Source organism: Protomyctophum bolini (genome assembly GCF_963924005.1).
Source record: "Protomyctophum bolini genome assembly, chromosome: 18".
NCBI lineage: Eukaryota > Metazoa > Chordata > Actinopteri > Myctophiformes > Myctophidae > Protomyctophum > Protomyctophum bolini.
In genome coordinates, this window is record NC_137879.1 from 19,649,261 (window position 1) to 19,674,081 (window position 24,821).

Here is a 24,821-nt window from a genome sequence, read left to right on the forward strand (position 1 = left end):
GAGCCATAAATCGCAATGCCCAGTGGTGAAATCATTTACATACCACCTCTGCATGTGGATTTCTCATACCGTTACAGTACTGTACGTCATGTAGCAGAGTTGCTGTTTTTTTCCCCGTTCGGCCCGGTGTCGGATTCTTGCGGAGTGTTTGCACATCGTTGGAATTCACGCGTCCCCAGTTGATGGCATTTTTGCACTAAGTGTTCCACGTTGCTTTGTTGCTGTGGGTCGGTGTCACTTCATATCGGCCTCTTCCTCTCCCCATCTCACTTGTTGTCTCTCTCTCTCTCTCTCTCTCTTTCTCTATTGCTAGGGGTTCTCAAACGTTTCAAGCCATGACCCCCAAAATAATGATATTATTTCAACTGGGGACCCCCACCCTGACAACTAGGAACTGAGGCGTTCCACAGATAAATATTGTGAATATAGCCGACCTCACAACCGGTGAGGCATCCACTATTTGTTGCCTCTTTCTTAGGTAATTTTTGACAATTTGCTGAATGTTTGCTGACTTTTTTTTTTATATAGTTTGTTGATTAATGATTACTATATTATTTTATTTTATTTTAAAAAGGTCTTAAAAGTCCTTAAATAGTCAATTCAAATGTACAGATACCCTGCACAAGCAAATCATCTGGGGACCCTTTCTGGACCCCCCCATGGGTTCCCAACCCACAGTTTGAGAACCACTGTTCTATGACTTTTTTTTAAAAGTGCGGCTTCATAGCATCGGTCTCTGGTCCACGTGCACCCACGCTGTGTCTCTCTCTCACACCCTCTGTCTCTCGCCCTCTGTCTCTGGGATCGCTGTTGTTTAGCATTCCAGCAGGAGACCTCGGGTGACCCCGCCCCATTGTTGTGTACTGATGCCGCTGAAGGACAATGGCCGTCCGGAGCCTTGGCCTATGCGCAGCATGAGTGTGCATCTTTCCATAGGGAATGCTGTCTGCCTGTGCTGGGAGTCTGTGCGTGTGTGTGTGCGTGCGCGTGTGCGCCTGTAGCAGGAGTATCTGCAGTATGCAGCTCTCTCCCATCAGCAAAGATAAAGATGTGATTACCCCCGGCCACTCATGTCCACACTCATCACTGTATAGACCTCCAGCCTCACGGTGCACGCACGCACGCACGCACGCACGCACGCACGCACGCACGCACGCACGCACGCACGCACGCACGCACGCACGCATGCACGCACGCATGCACGCACGCACGCACGCACGCACACAGAGATAATCACTAGTTCTCAAACTTTTGAATTTGAAGAACCCCCATAACTTTGTAGTTTGTACAGGTCCATTTGACTCCATTTGTACTCTCTCGGAGTCCTGTAAGGGTCCATTTGGAACCCCCTCAAGGAACCTGGGCCCCACTTTGAGAACAACCGTTATAGACCAATCACAGCTTGATTTAGAGCAGTGGTTCTCAAAGTGGGGGTCCCAAACTAAATGGGTTAATAGTTTAACCACTTTAACCCTATTTTATATGTCGGTTATTCAAAAATAGCCAATGTACAAGCTCACAAGGCTTCAACATCTGTTATTTTCTGTTATTATCAACAAAATCAGAAAACCTTTTTTTGAGTGGTGCAACCACTCCTACAACCAGCAATGTCCGTCCGTGTACCTGTGTGTATACCTGTGTGTAGTCATGAGCACGAGTGGCGTGCGCATGCGTGAAATTGGAACGACACGAGTATGTGACTTATTAATACCAGTAGGGGCGCCAGAAACAGAGAGAGGGGTATGCTGTGCCTGCTTCCTGGTAATGAGAGAGAGAGAGAGAGGAGGGGAGGGGGGAGAGGGGAGTTGCACCACTCGGTTCACACCTGTGTGATTTAAAAAAAAAATCTTGACATATTCAAATGTAAATCTTATGGGGGTCCCTGGCAATTTAATATTTTTAAATGGGTGTCCACGGATAAATGCACACAATAGCTGAGAATAGCTAAGGGGATGTTAAATGGCAGACACGTTTTTATATCATTTTTAGTGGTCTCTCTCTAGGTCGTCCTCAGACGAGCCTTCCATCGTCGTTTCCAGTCATCCCGGTTGTCCATACATCTGGCCAGTTCGTTGGTACTTTGCACTCCTGCATCGTTCTTGAGTACATCCACGTATGTTAGCGTGGGACGTCCTCGTGACCGGTGCGGATCCCACAGCACTAGTTTGCTGGCTGGCAGCTCTTGGTGTCTTTGGCAGTGTCCTGCTAGTCTCATTCTCCTGGCTGCTATTTTCTGGCTCACCCTTGGCATTCCATCATACAGATTTGTGTTGGTAACATGTGTGCTCTTATTGATGTTGAGTACTGCATGCAACATTCTGGTGTAGCACCCATCGAGAGACTTCTGCAGGGTTGGCTTCAAGGTCCAGCATTCACTGCCGTATAGGAGAACAGACTCTACCGTTGCGTAGAAGAAGCTGAGTTTGGTTTGACGGGGGAGGTTGGAGTTCCATACACTGGCCATGCCATTTAGGGCCTCCATGCAAGTGCCTTCCTCACTTTCAGGTCTTGTTCGGTTGAGTTGACCCATGAGCCCAGGTACTTGAAGTCCTTGACTTTATTCAAAGCAGTGCCTTCTGTTGTCAGAGGTGGATGCTCTGATGGGATGTTATAGGTGATAACTTCAGTTTTCTTGGCATTCACCCGGAGGCCAACCTTGGCACATTCTGATTCCACTCGGGTCAGGAGCTCCTGCGCTTGTTCCACGTGGTCAGAGAGCAGGCTGATGTCGTCCGCGTAGTCCAAGTCTGTCAGGACTACTGTTGGGTGTCGCCTCGACCTCCTTGGTGTTATGGTGAGGCCAAGGTCCTGCTCTCGTCCATTGATGGCCTTCCTCAACGCGTAGTCCAGGACTATGACGAAGAGGAAGGGGGCTAGGGTGTACCCTTGCAGTACCCCAGCAACGATGTTAAACTCCTCACTGTTGCCTTCTGAACACCTTGGCCCTTGTTCCTGCATACATGGGTCTCTATTGCCCGGAGTAAGTTGGGAGGGACACCGTAGTTCTTAAGGATCTTCATCATCGTTCCTCTGTGTATCGAGTCAAATGCCTTTTTGAAGTCGATAAAACACAACACGGCAGTCAGGTTGTTCCTTTTAATCTCCTCAATGATTCTCCTTAGGGCTAAGATCTGGGCCACGGTAGTTCTCCCTTCTCGAAAGCCGTTTTGGTTCTCCCTCAGATGAGGGTCGATGGCATGCCGTATCCGGTTCAGGATCATACGGTGCAACCACACCTATAGACAGCTATGTGTGTGGCTGTGTCCATGGGTCCCTGTGTCCGAGCACGAAAATAGCTTTTTTTCACCACCATGTGTCACTGTTGTACAGCCTATCACACGGACACATGACACACACAGGCCAGGGAGGAGGGCCAGTACAGTACAGTACAGTACAGTACAGCACCATTCACTTCAGACAGGTCTGATTTTTGAAAAACACATGAGGTGGTGTGAGGTTGAAAATGTGTGATTTGTCGTGCGATGAAGTATACGACATAATGGGGTGACTATAGCTGAATAGGTAGAGATCTGGGAATCAGGTGGTCCTCGGTTCGCCCCAAAGCCAGGACTTAGCACTGAAGTGGTTAAACTGACTTAAGTGGTTAAACTGATGGTCAGTGTGCTAGTGTAAATCAACTTCAAGTGCCACACCTTTAGCATTCATTTTGGAACTTTAGCTAATGCATGAGATGTCTTAACACCAGTGAACTATGTTTCACACAGTGGAGTAGTAGAACAGGCAGCAGACAAACAAGTGTGCGGGTGCCAGTAATGATAAACAGATATAAATATAACACTTGTATAAAAATAATGTGAGCGTTGTCTCGGCTTCCTCAGGACCTTGTGATGATAAATTAGTGTGAAATCCATTTGTGGCTTGGAAACGGGCACTGGGGCCACTCTGTCCCCAAGGTGCGTGTGTGTGTGTGTGTGTGTGTGTGTGTGTGTGTGTGTGTGTGTGTGTGTGTGTGTGTGTGTGTGTGTGTGTGTGTGTGTGTGTGTGTGTGTGTGTGTGTGTGTGTGTGTGTGTGTGTGTGTGTGTGTGTGTGTGTGTGTGTGTGTGTGTGTGTGTGTGTGTGTGTGTGTGTGTGTGTGTGTGTGTGTGTGTGCGCGTGTGTGTGCGTGTGCGTGCAGTATGTAAATCATATTTTTTCTGACCATGACAAGTGCCCCATGAAGATAAATGGACCAAATATTACCAACATTTTAAATGTCATGGTTTGGTTTCCCTTTCAACGGACTGCTGGAAAACCCTGGCCTGTTCCACTATGTTTTATGAGGGCCGGCGAGATAGCCAGAACAGGCTGAATGGAGCTCGCCTTTGTATTCTCCTTCCAGAAGAAAAGTGCTTTTTGACATGGGGCCATTTTCCATTAAGCAAACCCAAACAAAAACACAAGGTTGACCATATTTGTGCTGTTTTTCAACTGACTCTGTGTTTCTGCGCGAAATCCAGTGACGACGTCCAAGCCAGGGGGCTTGAACCGTTTCCCATTCAGGCTTCCAGGCTGTAATTAACGACCTGTTGTTTTTGGTTAAAAAAAAAAAAACTATAATCCTGCACAAACATTTTCCATGTTTTTGTGCTTCCCGCTTCACAATTGTAGCATTTATCAAGATTCCTAATTATGTGACTGTTTCAATTTGAATCCGTGGACGTGTTAGTAAACACTGCAGATGTTTTAGCAACTCGCACACGACGACGTGTAAACCAAACGACACTGGGGCTCGCGCACACACACACACACACACACACACACACACACACACACACACACACACACACACACACACACACACACACAAAGCACAAACGTGTGTTTTTAAGTCACTATACAGTATATTGGCATGGTGGTTGCAGCTTAGTCTTTTTTTTATTACATGATCCGCCTGCCACTTTGCATCTGTCTCTATCCTGGCAGATGAAGGCTCCTTTATGTCCCGTGTGTGTGTGTGTGTGTGTGTGTGTGTGCGTGTGTGTGTGTGTGTGTGTGTGTGCGTGTGCGTGTGCGTTGTCGGCTGAAGGGGGATTCCTAGGGTGCCACCTGATTCACATTGCCATAATTGAGTAGCAGCCATGCGCACTGCTGCGCCTTGCCTCGGCCTGAGGTAATTCACACACCACAAAAAAAACTCTGTTTTCCACCACTATTCACATGATGTCTGGGTGGGGGGGCAAGCAAAGCAGCGAATGAGATGTGGGGGAGTGGGGGACAGTGGAAGTTCAATCTGTTCGGAATTGGGGGTGGGGGTGGGGGGGGGGGGGGTTGTGGGGGGAGGGGGGGGCAGAGACAATGCGAGTGAGAGAAGGCGAGGAAATAATTGAGAGTTTAGCACAGAGAGCCAGTTGCCACTGCTGTCATTTATGTGAGCCTCTGAGTCTGCAACACATGGATAAAGACCTTAAAGTCTCTTTTTGTCTCTCTCCTTCCCCATTCAGAGCTCAGGAGCTGCCATCGATTGAAGGGGAGATTTCCTCAGTCAAGCAAAGGGGAGGATTGACGTTTTTAGGGTAAGCCCGAATTTGTCGCTGCTGTCAAAACAGTGAGTAATCGGACTCCTCCACACTTGTGTCTGCGGGTATTGAAAGTTGGCTTGCTTTCCTCACCAATCGGAGAGTTGTTCCTTGCTTGTTGCCTCCAGTGTCTATACTGCACAGAGGGGGTGTTCCTCCAGTGATGCTGTGGAAAGTTTAACTTGAAACTATTCAGTCCTTTCGGTGTCACTATTATTTTATTTGAAAATCCATGGAAATGTTTTGATGCACACATACAGTATCCACACAGATACACGTTGCGTACAACCACTCATTGATAAACACCATACAAAGACACAAAGTACAGGCACACAGGCAGTATATTTTGGCCTGTGTGCTGCCAATGTTAGGATCAAGTCTAATCCTGGATGTTGCATCAGAGCTTGAAGAGCCAGCAAAGTGATTTACTGCATCTTGTAACAAGCTCACACAGGCAACCCAGGAAACTGGCCATGGGGACTGAAGCCTTGCCGGGTTTACAATCAACCATAGGGTCATTTAGCCTTATTCACAACATATGTGTCGGATCATTTGATTGTCAAGTGTACGTATGTGTTTGTGTTTGGAAACATGCAGGAATGCATCACATTGATGTGGCTTGTACTTAAATCGGCTTATACTTTGTGCAACTGCTGAATCAATTACAGTATAGTGTGGCAAACCTTGTATCTTTTAGGTTTCCATACATTTATCCTAATATAAATGCACCACGTCTCTGTGGGGGCCCCTGCCCGGGCTCTGGACAGGGCCCCTGCCCAGGATCTGGACAGGGCCCTGCCCAGGCTCTGGACAGGTCCCCTGCCCAGGCTCTGGACAGGGCCCTGTCCAGATCCTGGGCAGGGCCCCTGCCCAGGATCTGGACAGGGCCCCTGCCCAGGCTCTGGACAGGGCCCTGTCCAGATCCTGGGCAGGGCCCCTGCCCAGGATCTGGACAGGGCCCCTGCCCAGGCTCTGGACAGGGCCCCTGCCCAGGATCTGGACAGGAGCCCTGCCGGGCTCTGGACAGGAGCCCTGCCCAGGCTCTGGACAGGGTCCCTGCCCAGGCTCTGGACAGAGGCCCTGTCCTGCCCCAGGGCCCTGTCATCGGAGAAACATACTTATACACATGATTATAAACATACTTGTTGTTCTGTCATAGTGTACCATACAGTAGATGCGTTGAAAGCCAATGGATGTGTCTGTGCATAGGAGCTTTCCACCTGCAAAATATGACACATTTCTTATATAGGTCTAGAACTGCTTCTTCCTCCCCTTGTTTTTTTATTTATCTACTATACTACTAAACACCTGACAGTGCATTCATGCAAATGATTGCACCAATCTTTTATCCAAATCCGACGGCTCCATTGTGCCTGTGGCACAAAAAAACTGCACCTACCTGTATTTGTGTCATTTATCTTTTTAGATTTCGACTTTAATTACCCTGCCATGCATGCTGTGTTCAATAAATGCTAGTTTAAAAAATATATTTTAACTTGAGAACAACTTGTGGGTCGAAAAGGCCAAAGCTCAAGCTCACAATCAAGGTCAGAAACACATAGTCGGGTCATTGGGTCCTTTGCATTTAACTAGTTGGGAATGTTCAGCTGGCACCCCCAAAGAGATTATTCTTGGCTTTCTTAATTAGTTCTAAGTAGCGGTGCTGCTAACCCAGAAGAAGAACAACAACAACGTAGTAGGCTGGAATAAGTGCACTTGCAGCAAATAGGCTCTGGCTGTAGCCAAACCACACCAGTTACCTTCCTTATAGGCTCTGGCTGTAGTCAAACCACACCAGTTACCTTCCTTATAGGCTCTGGCTGTAGCCAAACCACACCAATTACCTTCCTTATAAGCCTGTGGGTGAATTGAATTCTAAGTCAAAGCATTTCTTTTAACTTCCTCAATGTTGTGCAGTCTTTATTTTGTTATTGTTAACAATATTAGTAGTAATTTCTCTTGCCACCCCCCCCCCCTGTTCCTGGCACTCTAGTACTTTAGTACTTAGTCTATTTCTTGAACAGATGTGGTTGTCTACCTACGAAAATCAATAAGTATGTACAGTACATGCATCCAATTTAGGAACAATTGGCATTCATCACTTGGTACACCTGGGGCACAAATTGGAGTTCTTGCATTTTACGAAAGGTTTCTCAGATGAGGCTCCAACCCAGAATGACTATATTCCTGTCATAGCATGTAACCAGGGTGACTTGGTATAGCTGATGTGTATCCAGGAAATCTTGAATACAAAGACAGAGGATGGACCAACATGGTTCAGTTTGTTTCTTGTAGGGAGGCCAGCTCCGACCCATGGCTGTCTGGGGCTGGGAATGGTTCTGTCTGTCCTCTTTGATCCATGCCAGTACCAGGGGGAAGGTGATCTGTCCCCGCACAGATTGGCCCTCCATCATACTGCTCAAAGGGAGATTCAGAAGGATGGCCACTGAGAGGCCAGTGCATGCCCAGGTTGATACCAATCCACCAAACCCTACCAGCACCCTCTGTCACTTCCTAGCTACTGACGACAAGTGTGCAATATGCATGTGTATTCTTGTACTGTATTTCTAACCTTATGAGTCCCAGATGTGCTCACAAGGATAACAAGATGAGGGAACATGAAGATCTCCTCAATTTTCTAACCATAATTTTATCGTACTGTTATAGGGTTACGGTTGGAATAAGGAGTAGTTCATGTTTATGGTCAAGGTCAGGTATACTCGCAAGATGTAAGGGTAATGATGAGTGTTTTGTCATCTGAGATCGATGGAAGGTCCTCACAAGTTGAACAATATTGAAACGTGCATTTGAATTGGAGTTACAGTAGGATGTTCATGGCAAAGCTACCTGGCACACTCTCAAACGTATTAGCCACCAGACCGGCATATGGCTGGCATGATGGGCAATGCTGGCGCGTTCAGCTCCTCCACACGCGCCTGTCACCCTGATTCCATCCAACATGGACATCTCTTTCTTCATCTTGTTCAATTTAAACATTAGCTTCTCTGGCTTTGCATGAAGTGGGGATACCTCCCCCTCGTATTGCTGCTAAACTATATATATTATTATACCATTAATTACTAAAATGGCTAAACAGGATTATGCATGGATTGACGTAATGTAGTGTTAATTTTAGTAAGTAACATTTCTGCTCTCCTTGCACTTGTTTACAGGGAATAAATTGTCAGTCAGTCACTTCATCTGCTTATGATCTTAGGTCAGGCGTTGAGAAATCATGCACATTCTCCATTTGCTGCCCATTTTTTACCACCATATTTCACATTATGATCTGGAGGAAGGTACTTGCAGTACTCGCGTGCAATAACGCTCTCGTGCCAGTTTCTCTCCTCTCTCTCTCTCTCTCTCTCTCTCTCTCTCTCTCTCTGCGAGTTGGGGTTTGGGGTTTTGGTCTTTCCACTTAAAGGGGCATTTAACTCCCCCCTGTCATAATTTAGCTCCAGTCTCATAAGAGGCTTGGGAAGCGAGCCCCGGTCGTTGATGTGGAACACATGCCTTTAATGATTCACACTCTGCCTGTGTGCGGTAGGTCTGTCGGTGGCTGAGCCCAGCTCGCAGTCTTTTCCCCTGCTCCGCTCACACTGCAGAATGGGACTCCTGTTTGTGTGTGTGTGTGTGTGTGTGTGTGTGTGTGTGTGTGCGCTTGCGTGTGTGCGCTTGCGTGTGTGTGTGTTTCTGCCTCGCTCTGCGTATGGAAACTTCGGGGAGGTTGAAATGTGTTGTTTGTGCACGGTCGTTCCCCGTGTAATGACACCCCGCCCCGTGCTCGCTCTCTCTCTCTCTCTCTCTCTCCTTCCCAGAAATATTTCCTGCTTTTGACACCTTTTGTTGTTGCTCTGCCCTCAGTCACATGTCTCGAACCCTAAGCCTAACCACATGACCCCTAGCGCCAATATTCTGGGCATGTCATAATGAACGAACATTCTGTGAAAATAGGCAAACAGTCTGTAAAAAACAACAACAACAGATCTACAAGCTCAAAAAAACGTTGCGTGGGTCACATTGCATGAGCTTGTAGTTTTGGTGTAGAGGGAGAAAAGGCATACAAAGTACAAACCCCTGGGGAACCCCAGTCAGTGAAGTATATAAGGTTTAAGTGGTTAAAACTGGCCTACTTACATGCGCTCTTGTGTGCCGGTTCCTTTGAAACGCTAATGAATGTTTAGCTCGTTGCGATTACTTTTACGCCTGTGGTCTTTTTTTTATGATTATTCTAGCCTTGTTATGAAATTCCATTACACTCTGTTCTTACTGATAAACAATGGGGGTTTCCATAAGCTGTTGAGGTTCAGCAACTCCCACCACCACACACATAAAATGAGGTGTCTTGAGATGTACTGTATAACTCCCTATATGTGGACAGATATCCACTTACGTAAGACCCATTTTCATTTATTTTGTAAATCTTCAAGCTCTTAAATCTCAGCTTTCTCGCATCGCCAAGCATTGTTAGCACCTTTTGAGTGCCATTAAAAATAGCGAGGTATAGTGTGGGAAGTAAAACCTGAAGCGTTCAAAAAAACCTACCTGAAAGGGTCCATTATATTTTTTTGTAATAATTTCTGTGTGGAGGGACTTCTTCACCAGCACCCGCCATGGAGTTTATATATATATATATATATATATATATATATATATATATAATATACAGTATATATATATATATATATATATATAAAAACGATGCGTATATTTTCAGTAGAGAGAACACATTCCACCCACTGTTTATTTTGGTCTACTGTAGCGTACAGTACAGTGGAGCGTTAGAGAGCTGTCACAGCCACAGCATGAGCACACATTGAAACCAGCAGTCACAGCACATTGACATTGTCCTCAGGTATGTGCGTGCATGTGGCTAATCAGTCACTGGCGTAACCCCTCAAACTGTGTTCCTTTGACACAGGGGGGAGGGGGCTTTGACTTTTAACTGCAGGGCCAGTTTTGAATCTTGGGAAGTATTCTGTGCATGAAACGTCGAGAGAAAGCACCGCAAAGCACGGCTCAACAATATGTCCCTGCGGACAGGACCACGGATGGGTTAAACCCAACCGGACCTCCTCAGCCGTTTACATACAATAAGACATGTTACCTATCCACTTCGTGCCTCGTGGCACATAAGGCATGCATGTATGAAATCTGCTCTACATTTAAAATTCTGATTGTTGTTATTCCGCAGTAGTGTTGCTGCCCAGAGATGTGCCAACGCTGTGGGGGAGTGTGGTTTGGTCTGTGCCCGGCTGTCATAGCTGACATAGATTACTTCCTGTTTTGCTTCCTCCCCCTCCCTCTGCCCGTCCTCATCATCTTACCATCTCTGCTTCCATCTTTTGTTCTTCCCTTTCTTGCTCGCTCTCTGTTCCTCTGTCTTGCCGTCCAGGGTCGCACGCCCCTTCCCCTGGCCTCGTCTGACCTCGCCTTCCTACACGCACGCACGCAAGCATGCACAGGCATATAAACACAGGCGCGTGCAAACCACATCCTTTATCTTGCCAAGTACATGGTCACACCTACAGTACACGCACGCGCGCGCACACACACACACGCGCACAATCCGCACATATGCACATAAACACAGGCGCGTGCAAACCACATCCTTTATCTTGCCAAGTACATGGTCACACCTACACACATGTCACACACACACAGGCACACAATGTGCATGAAGACATACTATAGGATGCAGAAATCTTGTCTACTTACAATTTGTTTATTATCCTAGGTGAGAACCATGTGTATAAGCCCTTTATGGGTTTCTTTTCTCACCTGCACTTCAACCTGTACTGTTTTTTTTTTATTGTGCTCATAAATAAACTAAATCAGGACTTCTTCTGTACTGTCGTGGACAAAGACCACTATCTTTGACCATGACTCTTCAGACTGAAATGCACACTCTCTGTGTGACCCTGTGTGACCTTGTGTGCACTGTAAAAACTATGACTAGGGTTTACTCATTAAAAATGCTGTCACAGTGTGACATCTAATAACATTGAATAGAATTTAAGCTCTGAAAAATGAGTTATATTTACTAGATATTTGTAGATATTGATTGATATTTACTAACTATTTCTTTGAAATTGATTATTTTCTACTCATAATTTGACTGGATTCTGATAGAAATTGATTAAGTTTTACTCATTAATGGATTGAAATTGATTAACATTTATTGATTATTTGTTAGGAATTGATTATTTTTTACTCATCATTTCTTTAAAATTGATTTAAATTTACTAATTATTTGTTTAAAATTGATTATTATTTACTCATTATTTGATTTAAATTGATTAACATTTACTAATTATTTGTTAGAAATTGATTATTTTTTACCCATCATTTATTTGAAATTGATTTAAATTGACTAATTATTTGTTTAAAATTGATAATTTTTTACTCATTATTGTATTTTAATTGATTTAAATTTACTAATTATTTGTTTAAAATTGATTATTATTTACTCCTTATTTGATTTAAATTGATTAACATTTACTAATTATTTGTTAGAAATTGATTATGTTTTACTCATCATTTCTTTGAAATTGATTTATTTTTACTTACTATTACCTTGAAATTGAGTATTTTTTACTAATTGTGTGATTATAATTGATTTATAATTTATAATATTTTTCTTTGAAATGTATTGTTTTAATTGATATCGCATTACTTTAAATATTTTATGAATGTCCATTTTGTTACCATATATATATATATATATACATATATACATATACAGTATATAATCTACTCAATGTATTGAGCATATTATACACTATGGTAACAAAAGTGACATTTATAATAATAGATTTAAAGTAATGTGATATCAATTAAAACAACAATTTCAGAAAAACATTATACATGTAAATCACACAATTGGTAAAACAAATACTCAATTTCAAGAAATAGTAAGTAAAAACTAAATCAATTTCAAAGAAATGATGAGTAAAACAATTATCAATTTTTTAACAAACAAATAGGACAGAACAAATTCATAAATAAATATTTAAAAAGAAAAAGGTAATTTGGTGTCAATAATATTAAAACTCAGGTTTAAACATTGCAGGTACAGATGAATATGAATACCATTGTAAATGTGTTCAACACAACTGCAGTTTACTCAAGTAAACAATGTATACATTATAAACATGGTACAATATACATTATACTTATTCAACAAAAAATAATACAACATGGTACAATAAAACCATCACACACACACACACACACACACACACACACTCACACACACACACACACAATTTTACCTGTGAAAGAGGCAGACAAATATATATATATATATATATATATATATATATATATATAAATAAAACAAATTACCGGGACAACCTAGGCATGTAAAAAACAAATCTAAAACACTCATGTGTTTTCGGACAAGGTGCAAAAGCCTGTCCCAATATTAAATCAAAATATGATGCCACTACCCCAAGTTAGTAGTTAGAAGATATTTAGATTTCGTAGAACCACCACCTCCAGAAAACTAAAACATTTAAGTCACCATGTGATACAGTCATTTCCTTATACACATACAGTATGTATATGTTCCCTGAGCCAGGTTATTTATCAACGTTAACACTAACCCAAACCCCATGAGGGAACATAGTAACCTGACGCTGCCAGATGAGGGCGGTATTGCGGAAACATATTCCCCAACACAACACTCATCTGGGATCTCTGACGGAGTTGAGCCCTGAGTCAGATCTGCTTCATACCGAACCAATCAGCGTGAGCTAAAGGCCGGATGCGGATGTGACGGTATATAGACACGTCGATATGATTGGTTGTGTTTGCACGCCCACACGGTGATAGACAGACGCTCCCATCCAATCATCTACCATGTATCTTGAAAAAAAGAGCCCCGTCATCGAATTTGCTTCCGCGATCCCAGATCCAAATAAGCTGTGAAACAAATTTGTGTAGCAAGCTTTTTGGATCTGGCAGCGTCAGGTTAGGAACATAGGGCTTCTTAATCTATTTTCTTTTCAAGGCTGTGCACCTTTGGGGTCAGCTTTAGGGAATCGAGCTCCAGCAGGACTTTCTGGAAGAACTCAAATGTATATTTGAGCTCTTTGGGATATGCCAAATTGACAACGTATGTCAATCCAATGAGTATGGCACAGGCCCTTGAAAAGTTGCCCACATTACGCACTACTTTGATGCCATCTATGACAAGTCCAACGTTACTTGGACCCTCGGAGGTAGCTCTGATGCTGTAGATGGTCATCTTGGTAAGATCAAGGTCTTCTGCCACAGGGTCATCAGCATGCTGAAATTGTCAGACAGTCAAAGAGGGGAAAGTTATATATATATTTTTTTTTATTTTATCCCACGATTTTGTAACACATTTTTCACCCCTGTGTCAATTATCTAATGTGATCCTGGGCTCTACACACCCGCCGCCAACCTAGTCCCCATATATGGGAGACATGGGGAGAGCAACGGACTTGAACTCATGCTTCATTCATGCCTGAGTGTCCAAGTTGCTCCTTTTCACCTGACAGGGGGGGAGTCAACCAGTCTCTATATGGCACTTCTCATTCCTGATGCTTGAATCATCCTCAGCAGGATCAACATCGCTCCTTATTGTAAAAGGTCTGGAGGAACTCTGACATTCGTGGGTCTAAATAATTATATAGACATTAAACGAGGATGAGCATTTAAACCCTCTTATTTCAGAAGTAGTACTGAAAACAAAACCTTTAAACACACAAAGGATGTAAACTATACTGTATTACTGAACAAAACTCAGTTTGTCAAGAATTGCAGGGATAAATCAATTTACTATATTATGCAGTTACTAACGGGAGGTCTGACTTAAGGGCAGACCCCCCCACCACCACCAAGACATGCCAGGTAGACAGAAGTCACATGCTATATTTTAAGATGCACTTTGACTTACATCATACACTTTCAAAAGTAGTCCAGTGTCTTCTCCCAGATAAACCATCAAGCAGCGAATGATGACCTCTCTGGTCTTGTTGATGTCAGGGTTGCTTGGAGACTGAAATTACAAAAGGAAACAAAGATTCAAGTTCATAATGCAAAAGATTCCACTGATCTAAAGTTGTTGTAAACACTGATTCAAACTAAAAGTGCATCTTCTTAACATATCAGGCTTAAAAGGAAACCCCTATGAAAATCATTCAGGTAATATGTCACTATATCCAATGAAAACACTTCCTGTCATTTTTCTGTCTAGGACACCAGCTGACTTCAGGAGGTCATTGTTCCCAGTAAATAAAGAAAATGTATAGCACATGAGCCTACACATACACCTCCTACAACCACTACATCTTGCATACTGTATGGATTAAAGTTCCATAGGTGCCCACCCTTTTTTGATTTGAGAGCTACTTTCAAAATACTTGAAAAGAAAAGTATTGCATTTTGGGTTTGAGCTGACAGCCCCTTTTTGTTGTCAATTTAAAACAAGTGGCAGATTATTCTTTTAACATTTAAATAATCACACCTATGTGAAGTGAGGGGTACTACCAACCCTGATCATCTTACATCATCGCAATAATAATAATAATAATATCTCAAACTTATATAGCGCTTTTCTGAGTACCCAAAGACGCTTTACATGGGGGGGCTTTACAGAGGTAACAACAAATTAAAAACAACTTTAATAGAAAGAAAAGGAAAAATAACACTAAAAGCTAAAGAACATTAAAAGACAGTGAAAAGGGTTAGCTAGGGAAGGCAATTTTGAAGAGGTGGGTTTTGAGGGTGGATTTGAAGGTTTGAAGGGTGGGGGCATCTCTGATATCATATATCAATATCATAACATAACATCATATGCCGATTTGCTCAGTGACAGACAAAACAAACATTAAACTCTGTTCATTGGCAATGGCATTTTTATGAAAGACAAACATTAAACCTGCATATAGCGCCCTTCAATAATATATTTTACAGCCGATCTACCTTTAGGGCACCCCTGGATTTACAAACAAAACGTGAATATGTTAAGCAGGGAGCTTTATATGTACTGGTAGGCAACTTTTGTTAGGAAGAAGGAAGGCACTGGTCCTAAGTATTGACCTTGAAAAGTCACATAATTTCCAATCATGTTAAACAGGCTCTAATTGTCAGAGTTTGCACCAGTGCCTTCCTTCTTCTACACTTACCAGTCCCAGACTGAACTTGGCTTGAGGTGTGTTGGAGTCGCTTTTGTTATGGGGGGGCATACTTTGGTTAGACATAGCATTGGTCCGACTGGATTAAGGTTGGTGAGGGACAGGCCAGGGTGCGTTAAAACGACCAGATTAAGGTTGGTGAGGGGTGCGTTAAGGGTTGGGAGAGGGTTACGGTTAGGTTTAGGTGTGAGGGTGAGGGTTTGAGATATCGGACCAATGGTATGTCTAGCCAGACTAGTTTCCCCGTTTCCACTTTGTATGAGAAGCTACTATGATCCTGGTTGTAGATTAATTATTTAAATCCAACCTGCTTCATACAGTCGTATCTCATAGTAATATGATCACAAAATGCCTGAAATAAAATAGCAAATATAATAATCAAAGAGTATTTGAACAATACCGTGAGTAGTATGGCCTGTAACTTCACCCCCATGGCTCCACCCTTGGTGTTGAAGAGGTCCATTAGACTAGGAGTGTACTCGTCGAGCTTGGACATGAATGTTGATTCAAGGGACAGCGTTGTTATCCTCAGGAACTCATCCACGATCTGAAAGACAAAACAATGGAACTATCTTACCTAAACATACAATACCATTTTATGAACTCCATTCATGCTGATAGCTAAATCATCTGACCGTACTGTCTGGTGTGGTCACATAAGCCTGAGTAGATGATAAAATGACAACCAAAAGATAAAGTGAAATACCCCTTTAACCTTTATCAAATGGCTACAAGAACTGTGTCAAGCCTGGCGCAAAACCAATAAGTTGAAGTGTAAATCTAGGACTCATAATGATGTACCGTATATGTTCAAACCACATATACCACATATTATTTTTTCAACAATAGCCAATTTAACATTATTTTAGATGGGGGTCTGCGGCCCAATGTACATTCATGTGGGGGTCTTTGACAGGAATGGTTTGAGAACCACTGAATTGCATGTACATTATACATACCTATTGATATGATTCAGTCAGTAGTTTAACCAGGAACCCTGCTCCTGGAATCCTGGAAACTGCATCTGAAGAGATATTTAGATCTTTTTTACTTTTTTAATGTAATCAATACTATTATATACACATAACAGGGTACAACATAGCAGTGTTTCCTGTGTGTTATTATGTGGCCACCATGCAATCATAATGGGGGTTCCAGATGGTCCCCAGCTAAATGATGGAAAGCTGGCAACCAAATTGACCCTTGTAGATCAAATGGACGAGTAAGGGTCAGTTTGGTTTCTTTATACACTCAATTAGAATTACATTTTTGAGGGGCGCTAGCCTTTAGTTAGTCTTTAGTTCAATGTTTGTTTTGCAAACGCCATTGACAATGAAGGGAAAATTTACATCATAATGTAACTCATTACATCATAATGTCTCTTCATTGATAATGGCATTTAATGTTTGTGTTGGCACCGTTTGTTTTACATCACCAAACCAAATCAACATGAGTTAGACTTTAATATATTAGCGCCCCTCACTTCACACAGGTGTGATTTTTGTTCTGCATTAGGTCGGAAGCCCCATACAGTAGCTCTAATCTAATGCAATGGCAGAAACGGCATTATAGGTCTATGGACCTATGGCTATAGGTAGGCTGCAACTTGAGTCTACAAATTGAAGAAATTAAATGCAGTCACATGTCATTCATAATTACTCACCCGAGTCATGTCCAAGAACAAGAATGTGAGCGGTGGGTGTAGTCCTGCAAAAATGAAAGTAGATTAGCATATGCCCATTAAAAGGCATCAGCCAGCCTATAATGTTACATGCAGTGTTAGGAAAGTTCACTTTCAAATAAACTAGTTCAGGTCACAGTTTTGCCTACTGTCAGCTGTCCAGATATTAAATTAAATTTCAGAATGGTAGACCAAAATTATTGCCACAACCCATAGCCAGAACCACAGAATAAAGTCCAAACCTTAAAGTAAGCCCAAATCACTTTGGGCTTATCCAAATTAATTCCTAATTATTATTATCATCATCATTATTAATTTTATGTTATATTTTTACATTTTGGAAAAAATAGCCAACACTGAGGTGCCTACAACGTTTAGGTGCCCTGTGCCCAACCTTCCTGCACCCTTTTGCAATGTGAAATGCCACCGAATGTGTAATAGTTTTTATTTATTTAGTCTTTATATGGGAAAATGAACCCCCAACTTGTGAAAGCTCTCACTCACAGCCTGCATATTTCTGCTTGCTGAAAATAACTGATCCACAAGCTCACAACGTGTCACGGACGTGACGGGTTGTAAGCTTGTAGATCAGCTCGCATTTTCAGCACGACAAGTTTAACTCAGTGTTTTTGGGTCGGGACACATGTTCTCATTTGTGCTGTATATCTGGCTGTGACTACAGTGACTGTCTGCGTGCATCACAGAGCCTCATCATCCAGTTGTGAGCTGCGAGCTCCCATATAGACTGTATGCGCGCTCCATAGATTGATTATATTAAATTCGTGACGGATTTGGGTTTATTGGTGGGTTTTATAACTTTAAACCAAGGGATACACAGTCACATGCACACACTGGATAAATGTTATACATGAAGTCACATCAATCATGACAGAGCAGACGGGTGACAGACGACATGTTTCAGTTTCAGCCAGGGCTAAACTAAACTTGCAGACAGTAACACAAAACAATGTTCAGCTGCTACAGCAACTTATAATAAACATCTTACCTTTCTTTGGGGAAAATGGTCCAAGTTTATATAGTTCCAGACGACAGAAAGAAAATACAAGCAGCAGGCCAGCAGCTAGAAGTTCCAACACCTGCACCGTGTTGAACTGATTGGGGCAGTGATTAACATCTACATACAACCAATGAGTAAAATCTACTCATTTTCTACATCTATCGTTTTTAGTGACACATATAATTAAATTCTAGTCAGTTATGGAGAGCTGATTTTATTCAGACAACATTGTGTAAATGCAATTCATAAATAACTAAAATTGGTATGAAAACACCTTCTCCCATATGAATAAAACTTACATAATTCCTGCATAATTGCAATGACTCAACAATACAATTAAATTCTACTCAGTGATTCCTACCTGATTTTATGCAAAGAAAGTTGAGTAAAATACAGTGCATTATATCGTTTAATTCAGCTCAATTTCATTGTAAAAGGCACACAGTCCTTTTTATAAGCAACATGAATACATATTTATTAATTAAATATTACTTCAGCCCAGTCTCACTTTTTAGGGTGTGGCCTTATTTGACAGAGAGGCTGTCAAATAGTACACACGTGTTGAATGACTCATAAAATGGCCCAGACCGAGACATTGAATTCATGTGGCGTAGAAGCATGGAATAACACAGCGTTGTCCTGCATTGATGTGGTCTCTAAGTGGGTGTTTAGATAATTGGGGATATTCATGCAGATGTTACACACAGCCGAGCCTATTTGCATTTGTTTGTCTTTGGTGTTACGGTTAAGCAGGCTGTCGTCTTAACCATAAGCGCTTACTTTTTATGTCCAAGTATTTACAAGTGGTTTAGTGTAGTTCTTCTGTGGCAGTGCTTAATCTTTACGCCGGCCTTTTAATGTGGTGTTGCAACTTGTGCCATGTTGTGTATATTGAGCAAATTAATGTTAAACTGTTCGGAGTGACAAAACAAGCTCTTATCGTGGCTGACGTTTTTTTTTAGTTGTGAGCGTGTGCGTGTGAGCGTGTGTTTGTCTTAGCTATGATGAGCACTGAGCAGGGTGAACTCTATGAGCGTTAGCACTACAAAGCAGGATGCGATATACCATGCGCGGTGAAAGCCCTACACTACACTACAACCACTCCAGGGCCAGGCGGGAGGGAGGGAGGGCGTAGCGCGCAGCAGCGCTGAACAGTCTGCATGCAGTTCCTCTTTGGGGCGCCTCCTGACAGGAACTTGGCAGCGGAGAAACACAAACAAATTCCCCGTGGTGGGGCGGGCTGGTGGTGCCGTACGGCACGGTGAGGCGAGGCCAGGCACGACACGGCTTCCCCTCATCCCCTCCCCTCCCCCATGAACCCCCACACTGTTTTACAGTATATACCGTACATGTACAGCACAGCCTAGCCTGTTTCCCAAACACTGCCAATTTTTATGGCTCCCCTTTTTTTTGTTTCCAACATTTTGTTTTTAATTATTACTATTTCGAAAAAATGCACAAGTGCACAAAGACCCGCACACCGTCTGCTGCACTTGCAATACGAACACTTTCGGTCAAAGACCTTTTTCAGGCATGATGCGTGAAGAAGGTCTTTGACCGAAGCGTTGCCTAAATAAAGTGCAAATGGTGTGCGGGTCTTTGTGCACTTTAAGTGCATTTTTTCTAAATACATTGAGCCCTGCCTACGCACCCGTCTCAGAGCCAATTATTACTATTTCAAAACACTTTAAAAAAACATTCCCAAAATAGCAAAAAGTGTCACAATTTGTACTACTTTGGGTCCCGTCCCGGGGAGACATTTCTCTTTTGGGTCACGAGCTAGCTGACCTAGCCTCTCAGTCCAGCCTACCTCTTAATGAGGAGGCTCTGGATGCCTATGGCTCTCTCTCTCTCTCTCTCTCTCTGTCTCTCTCTCTCTCTGTCTGTCTCTCTCTCTCTCTCTCTCTCTCTCTCTCTCTCTCTCTCTCTCTCTCTCTCTCTCTCTCTCCTCTCCTCTCTCTCCTCTCTTCCTGTGCATTCCTCCAGCATTGTTTCGGTGTGACAGTGATGTGTGTCCCTGCCGGGCGCATAAGGACCCTCCTCGGAGGTTTCCAACAACACTGTTCAAACGCCGCCCCGCCAAGGCGAAGCTGCCTCCCAGAGGGCCTCGGAATAGCCGTTTCTTTTCTGCTGAGGCAGCAGAAATGTTGAACTCGGCAATAGGCAATGTAATGTTGGGGGAAGGTTTGAGTCCAGGGCTCTGTAATCCAGTATGGAGGAAAGGCATGGGCGTGGGACTTCAGTGCTCATAAACCCTAGGACCTCGGAGCCAACACACACACACACACACACACACACACACACACACACACACACACACACACACACGCAGCTATAACAAACGTACACCCCCACACATGCAGATATACACCCATACACAGAGAAGCGTTGGGCTGAGCCTCTCTATTCCTTCTCTGTCTCTGTCTGTCCGTCTGTCTCTCTCTCTCTCATTCTCTCTCTTCCCTCCAAACACAGTGGTGTATTGTGCAGTCTGCTCTGGTCCCTGTCCAAAGGCAGAGAGAACCCAGATTGCTGAAACAGAGGGCTCACTGGCCAGCCTGTAGTTGTTATAGCCCGCTATGGCCTTCCAGCCAGCCAATGGGGATTGCTTGCAATGCCTGCCGAGCCCAGAAACAGTGTGCGCGCATGTGTGTGGAAAGCGGCGCGCTCTTGGGGTTGTCTTGGACGCCAGTTTGCAGGGGCCAACTTGGCACCCCGGCGCAATTTCATAAGCGCTGGTAAAGGCATTTGACTGGCTTTTAATAGTCCAGCGTCTCCACAACATCATTCAAGCGGCCACTATTTTCATCCATCTCCTCTGCGATGGGCACCAGAAGAGAGAGAGAGGAGGGGAGGGGGGGAGGAGGGGAGGAGGAAACAACAGGGTGGAGGGGAAAGAAAGGCATGAGGAGCAGAGAGAGGAGGAGGAGGAAGGTTTCATCTAGTGTTATATTGTGAATCTCTGGCAGTCGCGGGTTCTCTCAGTATTTATTTTTTTCCTGGAGTTCGAGGTAGATTTGAGCGCCAGGTCTGAATCTGCCTCATTGCTTTTATTCGCCTGCCACTGGCGAGAGCCTATATGGCCTTTTCAAATGGGCCACGTGGTGTGTGTGTGTGTGCGTGCGTGTGTGTGTGTGTGTGTGTGTGTGTGTGTGTGTGTGTGTGTGTGTGTGTGTGTGTGTGTGTGTGTGTGTGTGTGTGTGTGTGTGTGTGTGTGTGTGTGTGTGTGTGTGTGTGTGTGTGTGTGTGTGTGTGTGTGTGTGTGTGTGTGTGTGTGTGTGTGTGTGTGTGTGTGTGTGTGTGTGGGTATATGGTTTTCCACAGCAATCTGAAGAAAGGCAAATAGTCTCCATGTACATGCCTGGTTAATGTAAACTAAGCTATAGAGCCTAGAGCAGTTTCATTAAGTCTCTTTTATTACAGGTGTCGATGCCTCGTTACTTTGCCTTTTGCACAGAAAAGTGTAACAGTGTGTCAGTATAATAAGTATAAACCTTTAGTGCGTGACCAGCGGCTGAATCAAGTGAAACGGGAAGTAACGGGAGCTTTTGTGGAAGTAACAACAATGGCGGATTCTCGATGTGTGTGTGTGTGTGTGTGTGTGTGTGTGTGTGTGAATGCGTGGATGTTTGTGGCCAGTTGTTCAGTGGTGTGCATGCATGTGTAAGGTACATGTGCACATGTATGAACTCAAGTGACAGCATGCAGCCCCCCTCTACACGCATGCACGCACGCACGCACACACACACACACGCACGCACACACACACACACACACACACACACACACACACACACACCCTCCCACTCTCAGGCCCCAGTGGGCACATTTCTGTAATGGCCACCAATCGATCGCGTGGCCTCCTTGTCCACACTCAATGCCCATTGATCGGCACCTTGCAAAGAGTCTCCGAGGACTACTTCACATCCTGTGGCCGTGGCTTGTCCTATGGATAATGTGTGTGTATGTGCGTGCGTGCAAAACATTGTCAATTTTTATTTTAGACATGTGTATATATACAGTATATGATGTATAGATATGTGTGTGTGTGTGTGTGTGTGTGTGTGTGTGTGTGTGTGTGTGTGTGTGTCAGCATGCTTAGCCTCAATGTTGTGTGTGCATAGGTTTGTGCCTGTAAAACATAGTAGATACTATAGTATATGCAGTATATAAAATTGCATTTACATTATGCGCACACACACACACACACACACACACACACACACACACACACACACACACACACACTATAGGCTGAATGTGTATTTGTGTCAACATTTTTGTGTGTGCGTCGCTCGTTTGTGGACACTGTCTCGGCACATCAAAACATTTCATATGCCTTTCCCCCTTCACTTTCCCACCACCCTCCCTCCCACTGCACCCCTCCACCCTCCACCCTCCCACTGCACCCCTCCACCCTCCCACTGCACCCCTCCACCCTCCTGTCTAATCCTCCACCCTCCCACTGCACCCCTCCACCCTCCCACTGCACCCCTCAACCCTCCTGTCTAATCCTCCACCCTCCCACTGCACCCCTCCACCCTCCCACTGCACCCCTCCACCCTCCTGTCTAATCCTCCACCCTCCCACTGCACCCCTCCACCCTCCCACTGCACCCCTCCACCCTCCTGTCTCATCCTCCACCCTCCCACTGCACCCCTCCACCCTCTCGTCTCATCCTCCACCCTCCCACTGCACCCCTCCACCCTCCTGTCTCATCCTCCACCCTCCCACTGCACCCTCCACCCTCCTGTCTCATCCTCCACCCCAACCCTCTGACATCCACACTCAGCCCTCCCACCTCCAACCAACCTCCACCCTGTTTGAGCATGGGAGTTAAGACCTCACACTCAACAGGGATTGGCCTCCAGCTCCAAAAAAAAAAGCGACAATTTACCCCAAGGTTATAAAAGAAAATACAAATAAAAACCTTCTCAGCCACACTCTCAGAAGAAAGCAGGACGAGAGAATGGAAAAATATAAGATGGAGAAGAAGAAGAAAAAAACGTCATTGCTTCCCCTCCCCTCCTGATGAGAAAGAAAAACCTGATTAATCAATGGAGCCACATGAAAACTTTGCTTGTTATTGTTGCTGTTTGATTTATTGAAGGGCCTTGGATCTGGGTCAAACACCAACCCCCCTTCCCCTCTCTAACTTTCTCTCTCTCTCTCCTCTTCTTTCTTCCCCTTGTCTCTTTCTCTCTCTACCTTTTTTTCCCCGATGGCCCACCCCCCGTGTCTCTTCCTTTTGTCTCTCATCTGGGTTCTGTTTTTGTTAAAGGACACTTGATTAATGTTGCCACAGACAAAAGCCTCGCAGTCTCCACTCTCCGCCCCGTGGACCCACATACAGCTTCACCGGCCTGGGTAAATAAAAGCACATGTGCTCCGGACAGCCACTGGGAACCCCAGAGACACATAGGGAGAGAGATGGAGGGGAAAGGGTAGAGTGAGAGAGGGATGGGGAGAGACAGAGGAGTAGAAATGGATGACGGCGGGCGCTGATGTATTATATACATTTATATAGGGCCCTTCCTGCACTGGAAAATGTGTGGAAAAGAGGAGAGAGAGAGAGAGAGAGAGAGAGAGAGAGAGAGAGAGAGAGAGAAGGAAATGGAACAAGGGAGTTGTATATAATGGTGTATAGGGCCCGGGGTAAGGGCTTGACGTCCTTTCTGGGAGGGTTCCTCTCCAGCGTCTGGGAACTGAGGTTTTGCTGGAGCCTGTGTGTGTATTACAGTGAAAAGGTATCATAATGTTCTTTGCAAACGAGACGCATTCTAAAGATGAGCCTTGTGTTGGTGAGAGTCACGTAAAGAAAGCATATATTATTTTAGGCTTAACTTGGCTTAATTACTTGCCTATAGAGGTTGCACATTAGTTAATATCATATTTGTTCAGAACCATAGAACATTACAAATAACAATCGACGGTGATGGTTACAAAGTCTGCCGTGTATTTCAAATCACTCAACTATATTGAGTGAAAATAGCCAATCATGGAGCACACAACTGGCTGCATTGCAATGCGTTTGTAGATCTGCTATTTGTGATTTATTTTTACATTGGAAATGTATGAACATTTTGATGATGCGATAAAGATATGCCTAAAACAGGTCAGTTTGACAATGGTTAATACATTTTAGATCATGTCAATACTTTCCATGTTAGCTGCCCTCTCAGCTAGCCAGGCACAGACAGACAGAATGCATGGCTTACCAGTTGCTTGGTTCCAGATGTCGAGATGTGTGTCCCAGATGTGTGTATATTTACAAATGTCATTGCAGCAAACACAAATCTACAGGTATACAGGCCCTGCAGGACTGCAGTGTGTTTGATCACACTGAAGACCTGTCATTTGACCCATTCAAACCAGGACAGCATTTGTGTCATCCTCTCTGTCCAAACTGTTACTTTTCAGGATTCAAATTCAAATGTAG

The 24,821-nt window shown here is 43.9% G+C and overlaps 1 protein-coding gene across 7 annotated transcripts in view; it reads left to right on the forward strand.

Moving 5' to 3' along the window:
* raraa (retinoic acid receptor, alpha a) overlaps positions 1-24,821 on the forward strand; it is a 220,865-nt gene that overhangs the window by 18,350 nt on the left and 177,694 nt on the right. For 6 of the 7 annotated variants that reach the window (XM_080789391.1, XM_080789390.1, XM_080789389.1 and 3 more), the window contains exon 2: positions 5,443-5,514. The exons of the other annotated variant lie outside the window; for it this stretch is intronic. The gene's annotated coding sequence lies outside the window, so the exon portion shown is untranslated. The remainder of the gene's footprint in view (positions 1-5,442; positions 5,515-24,821) is intronic. 7 annotated transcript variants of the gene reach the window in all.